Raw genomic sequence first — 6,707 nt, 5'->3', positions numbered from 1 at the left:
TGGGACTCACACCGCTACATACTACCGAACACTCTGTTGACACAGGAGAAGCTTTGCCTCGTGAGAACATGTAAATCTCTTAGGAGTGCCCTACCCCAGAGTCATGTGACTCGGGGTAGGGCAGACAAACCAACAAAGTCAGAGCCAACAAACACTTGCAACCATACGGCAGTTAATTCCACTGAATTAAAAATAGGTTTACCAAGAAAAAATTCAAAATGTATAAGATGGAAGAATAACTAATAATAATATATTTTTATAAAATATCGCTCTGCACTTTATTCACCTATTAATTGATGATATAACCCCCCACCCTCCGATACGACTAGTTATATTGGAGTCCTTAATAATGGTATGGATAAATCGAAATGCATGATATTAATGATAAGGAAGTCATAATATTAGGAGACAAATAAATAACACTTCAAACTCCTCCTTATTCTGGTTCAACATGTCCCCAGGTGTCTCTGATGATTTAAGAGTTTTAAATGTGTCATTTCTTTATGATTTGTTCTGACTGTGGACCGACGGCCCGCCCTCATATGTAAACCCTCCTTGTGTTTGACATTTGTATGCAAACTGCCAGAAGCAGGGAGGGGTTAGACAGTGTTTAAGGATATATGTGGTAATGGATCAGGGAGGGGTTAGACAGTGTTTAAGGATATATGTGGTGATGGAACAGGGAGGGGTTAGACAGTGTTTAAGGATATATGTGGTGATGGAACAGGTAGGGGTGAATTTAGGGGACATCTTGCTCTATTAAGCCCAGTTCAGACCAAAGATTTGCCACGCAGTTTTAGAACACAACGACGTAGCTATTTCTCTTCAGCCAATCAGGACACAGCACAGAACAACTTGTACGTCACGGCCTTACTCCGTCCCGGTCCCGTACTGTCCTCAGTACACGTTAGCTATAACCGTTGTTATGGTTACATGTGGCCATTCCAACATGCCCCCATTCAGACACCTTTTAGTAAGCCTACCGCCATTCCGACAGTCTACCAATCAGTGGCGCCAACTTCAGGTCAACATTCGTTCAAATGTGTTCAACCAAAAAGTAGCCATTTCAGCATTATTTATCTGTAATTTATTTGATTAATTCCAAATTTTGGATGTGATGATGCATGAAATAACCCATTCCATCAATTGACGACTGCATTTTACAAGTGTGTTACGAGTGGCGGGGCATGCCCTCATTTAACATGCCCTGGGAGTGGGAATGTTACGTTACAAAAAACGCTAGATGTGAACTCGGCCTTAGGATACTTTTTAGCCTGATGCTGATGCTGTTTCGGCTCTCAGCTGTGCCAGAGCGTTCACAGTTGCTAGGTAAACCACCTGACGTCGCCGCCCGTTGCAGCAGTGTGACCTGCCCAGTTTGAGAACAGCGCAGCCCGTCTCGTTGCAAGGAGTCGCAAGGAGTTGCGAGTTGCAAGTCGTTCCGAGGCGGATCTTTGGTCTGAACTGGGCTTTAGGCTGCAGACATTGGGGATCAAACGCAGTGCCTTTCAGCTGGGACTTGAACTCCCTCACTACACACACACACACACACACACACACACACACACACACACACACACACACACGCACTACTATCACTTCAAACTATAGATATTTTCCATGAGCTGTTGTCAGCATAACCATTCGATTAATATGTCAAAATATTACGGTGTTGTTGACACGTGGGGAGGCAATGTCTCCAGAGGTCTGAGCTGGTCCACCACGCCACCAGTGAGGTGAGGAAGAGCCGGCGGGAGGGACTGAACACTGGGCACACATCAGGGGGTAGGACACCATAGAGACCTGCTGGGATCCAGGCAGGGCTGGACTGGGAGAACAAAACGGCCCGGGCATTTTTTGGCTCAGACCGGCCCACATAATTAGCGGAGCACATCTGCCATTAAATTGACGTAACTTATGTCTTCTAAATGTACAAACGTTCTGGCCTAGTGGAAAAGGTGCACAATTTAACTAAAAAAACTCTCTTTCAGGTACCAAAAAAACACCAGGAAATGTGCAGTGACTTCACACTCAATTGTTTATTTAAAATGAATCTATAAATTTGTCATGATAGCTGGCAGAAAACCTGGACGTTGAGAGAAGAGAGCCCCTGGCAGCTGCTGATGAACTGGCCTTATCTGCTCTCTTCAGTCCAATCAGCTCCTTGGACAGAGAGAGAGGGGGGGGGGCACATACCCACTCTGATGTTAGGCACATACAACATCAGATTTGTAACACTTTTATGTTGTGGTAATGTGTATATGTTTATATGTTTACTCACTTGGTGCATAGCCTTGTCTGTCTACACCGACTACAGTCCATCAAACACTCATGAAACCCACACACACACACACACACACACACACACACACACACACACACACACACACACACACACACAGATAGAGAAGAGGAGGGGGTTGCATGCACACTTTGATGTTAAGCACATACAAGCTCATAAAAAATCTGGTTTGCAACACGTTTATTATGTTCTGGTGAGGTGTAAATGTTAACTCACTTGGTGAATAGCTGACTTCACCGGAACCAACGCTCACAAACCCCGTGAATCCAGTAAGAACTATGTACATGTGAAGCCCTAGAGGGACAGGATTTCATAAAGAGGAAGACACAGAGAAGTGAGACTTGAATACATTACATGTGTGTGTGTGTGTGTGTGTGTGTGTGTGTGTGTGTGTGTGCTTGTGTGCGTTTGTGTTTGAATCAGATTGAGTTTGCAAAAAAGTTTGCAGTGTAGCACGGTCTGGACGGCAAAAGTAGTCAACATCTGCCTCAACAGTCTGGCTTGAATAGAAAAGAACAGAGGGATCAATTATTAATTACAAATAATACAATACTTAAACTAAATATCCAAATGTATATTTATTTGTAGTAACATTAATGCTTAAATGTTATATTTTATTTGGAAATATCCAAATAAGTTATACTGTATTCATCTCCATTAAGTCATTTTAATATCTTTAAATTACCCATATTAAGAACACTGTAGGATATCTCCAAAATATGCCAAGTTTTAAAAGTGCAATTTTATAGACTACTCCCCATTTAGCTTTTTTGTTGCTCTCGCTTTTACTTTCCAACGACTATTATTACAGCATTCCACCCACTGTGAACGGCGTCGGCGTGTATCGTGGGGCTATGCTGTGTGCTTGCTTATCCGTCAGGCATGATAGCGTGTAGCATGACTATTCATCTAGCATTTTCATTAGCATATTAGCATAGCCGTTTGTCACAACTATTACGCATCATTTTCATATCGCTGCGGCTGGCTAAATTCAAATCCATCATCTAAACGTATTATCCTTATGTTAATAGCTGCTTACCTGGTGCACCGGCAGCGGCTCACTCAGTCCATGACCCTCGGGTTCGGACTCCTCATCTCCTCCTCCCTGTTCATCTTCCACCATCTGTGCTGTCTCCATGGGTGGATCGCTACAGCTAGCCCCCTCGCCCTGTCCACTGGTGCTGGTGGTGCTTGATTCACCTGAGGTGGAGGGGGCTCCCGAAGCACCTCCACTGAACATGTCAGTTATTTTAGCACATTTTCCGGCGTCTGCGGCTAGATTTTTGAGCCTTTTGGCCCTGAGCTTTTCAGCTCCACCTTTAAGTTTACGCTTTGGTTTGTCCATTGCCGTCTTCCACTCTCGCAAACTCGCGCATAGCTAAATACAGGGAAGAGGTGGGCCGTAATAATTGGTTCTGCCTCAGATGGCGCACTTGTGCACTTGACTTCAGCAGGCACCGTTTCAGTGCGTATGGCGGCGTATTGGTTAGGTTACCCACCGAATAGTGCCAAAGTGACATCTGAGACACAAATTTAGTACCCCCCCCCCCCCCCACATGCATGGGCCGAGGGCCGTCAACATGACATCGTGGGCCGCCGGTCAGTTTTTTTTTTTTTTTTTTTTTTTTAAACGGGGGAGGCCATCGGCCCTCGAGGGAACTCGGCCCACCGGGAAAATGCCCGGTATGCCAGATTGCCAGTCCAGCCCTGGATCCAGGGGGCTGACGGACCTTCCAGGTGTGCTGCTAGGATAACCAACACAGAGCTCTGGAGAAACATCTGCTCAGCTTGGAGGATTTAGACTGAAGAAACGGGAAGAATCATTGGCTGAACACACAAGAACATTCAGTTGGTTTGACTGAGTTGTTTATTACCACTATGCTTTAATATCAACTATAACATAGTAACTTGAAAGTAATCCAATGCACGGGTTTACCTGGGCTGAAGCCCCAGGGCCTACGCTGATCAGGGGGCCTACCATGAGCTGAAAAAAAAATATTATTTTATTTTTTTATACTGGCTCATGATAGGCCCCCTGATCGGCGTAGGCCCAAGACAATGTGATTGTCTGAAACGTGTCTGAAACGGCCAAATGTCGGCCTACGAACACTCCCAGCCCCAGGGCCCAATGGCAGGTTAATGCAGGCCTGGTTGCCATGGTAGCTGTTTATGTTGGCTTTGGTGCGCGTGTGTGTGTGTGTGTGTGTGTGTGTGTGTGTGTGTGTGTGTGTGTGTGTGTGTGTGTGTGTGTGTGTGTGTGTGTGTGTGTGTGTGTGTGTGTGTGTGTAGGGGGGATGGGTCAGGTAGGGGTTACACCTCCAATTGAATCATTGGCCTTGGAGCTGGACAGGGTCCCACAGGGGAATATGGATTATTGTGTTTGGATTGACGATGTATGGTGTATTGCTATATTTGTGAATGGAATACATATTGAACCTTTGAGCTTAGTGTTCGATCCTTTGAATGATCTTTGCTGCACTTCCATATCAACATCAAATCAATTTATATCAAGTCATTCATAATATTGATTGGAGACTCATGTCTTGTGACAAGACGATTTGAAGAACATGTACTGTCTAGTAAAACGACAGATGGATGGTAGACAGATTCATAACCAGAGAGCTTTAACAAAAATAGAGTTAAAGTGCCACCTAGTGTACATCTAACTTACTGCATTTTATTTCATTAAGGGTGTGCTACAAGCAGCACTCAACTATTGTTATTCTAAGGCTTTATCTTCCTTACTTTCCTTATAATTCTGCAAAATATTGTGTATTTAAGTTCTCAGTCTTGCTTTGTTTGCCACTGAGCCTTCAACTGTATATAAACCAGTTTACCTGACGTTTGGAAACCCTCTTGTTGACAATAAATTAAAGTTCAATTTTAAAGTTATTCCATTCCTTGTTTTTCAGTTCTCCCTGTCCACTCTCCTCCTTTTATCCTAGTCAAGTCTGATAGATACCAGTTGATACTGGTCTGGTGGTTTATTCTCTGGTTTAGTGCTGCTCTGGCCCTAACCCCAGCCAAGGCTTCTTCGCTAGCCTTGTGGCCTATGCCTTAGGACAACGGATGAAAATTAGCAATTAAGCTAACTCCGGCATATTTATATTGATGCTCTGGCTGACATATTGATTAATGTGCACTGTCCTAATCAAATAAATAAATAATAATAATAATGACGACAGTAAAGATTTCATCGCTGTCTTGCTCCTCCCCCAGCCCATGACATCATACACGGTCAGCGCAGTAGGCCCCTCCCCTTTCTTCCCCTGGATGGTGGAGGTCTGATGATTTCCCTTTAGCCTACTCTGGTACACAAATTACAATTAAAGCCTAGAAAAATGTTGAGGTGTTTAATATTGATTCAGTAATACTGCCACCCACTGCTAAGCTGTTCTGCAGTTTGGTTGACGGTTATTATGGTTGGGGTCAGTAGAGGGCGCTATAGACCTTTACATTAGGTGCAGATTTAAAACCTCCGCCCTCCCGGGCACTCAGTGTTTTGTCGTAGCTTTGTGTATATTTTTGTCGTGGAGTTGCGTTTTGGTGGTTTTATTCCAGAAATTATTTAATTGACGTGCTCATAAGCATACACACTCACACACACACAGGCAATCACACACACATACACACAAGAGAAAGGAGACCATGTGATAAGGAAGACATTCTACTGTTTCCACAGAGAGCTCAACTTCACAACCCTGCTGGCTGCGCACAACCTTTTTCGGTTCATGTGTGATTGTGTGTGTGTGTGTGTGTGTGTGTGTGTGTGTGTGTGTGTGTGTGTGTGTGTGTGTGTGTGTGTGTGTGTGTGTGTGTGTGTGTGTGTGTGTGTGTGTGCAGGGCTTTTTTTTACATTCAACCTTTCATTTGTGTGTAGTATATTATTAATGGTTAGGGTTCAAACCCTTTACAGCTTTTATTTAACATTATGATCAGAAAAACTACATGCAATATTCACATCACATTAAAACCATTTGACCGTACACTGGGGCCTCAAGTCTACAAAACATGAAACACTATTTTACACATAGTATTAATCTTTATGTTCACGAATTGTGTGTTCAAAACAAGAACATCCATCCGAACATTACATTCATGTACATTTCTATAACCCCCCCCCCCGTATCCTCTCCTATGTGTGGCAAAGATACTGGGCCATACTCCTTGATTTCCAGGAAACATTTATGTTTATGCAATTTCATCCAATCCTGCTTACAGTCACAATAAATTCATCGATCACATTTTGTACAACGCAGACTGTCTTGTTTAGCAGAAACACTTTAGTTAGGACCATATAGTCTCTATGGTTAGACCTGTTAGGGGCCGACCATGGAATTTCAGTAACTGGATTTGACAAATTCCTAGAAAACGTTAAAAAATATATATATATTTAAAAGTTGAA

This window comes from Gadus macrocephalus, chromosome 4 (assembly GCF_031168955.1).
Source record: "Gadus macrocephalus chromosome 4, ASM3116895v1".
Classification (NCBI taxonomy): domain Eukaryota; kingdom Metazoa; phylum Chordata; class Actinopteri; order Gadiformes; family Gadidae; genus Gadus; species Gadus macrocephalus.
The sequence above is the reverse complement of the archived record's forward strand: the minus strand, read 5'-3'. Positions refer to the sequence as shown.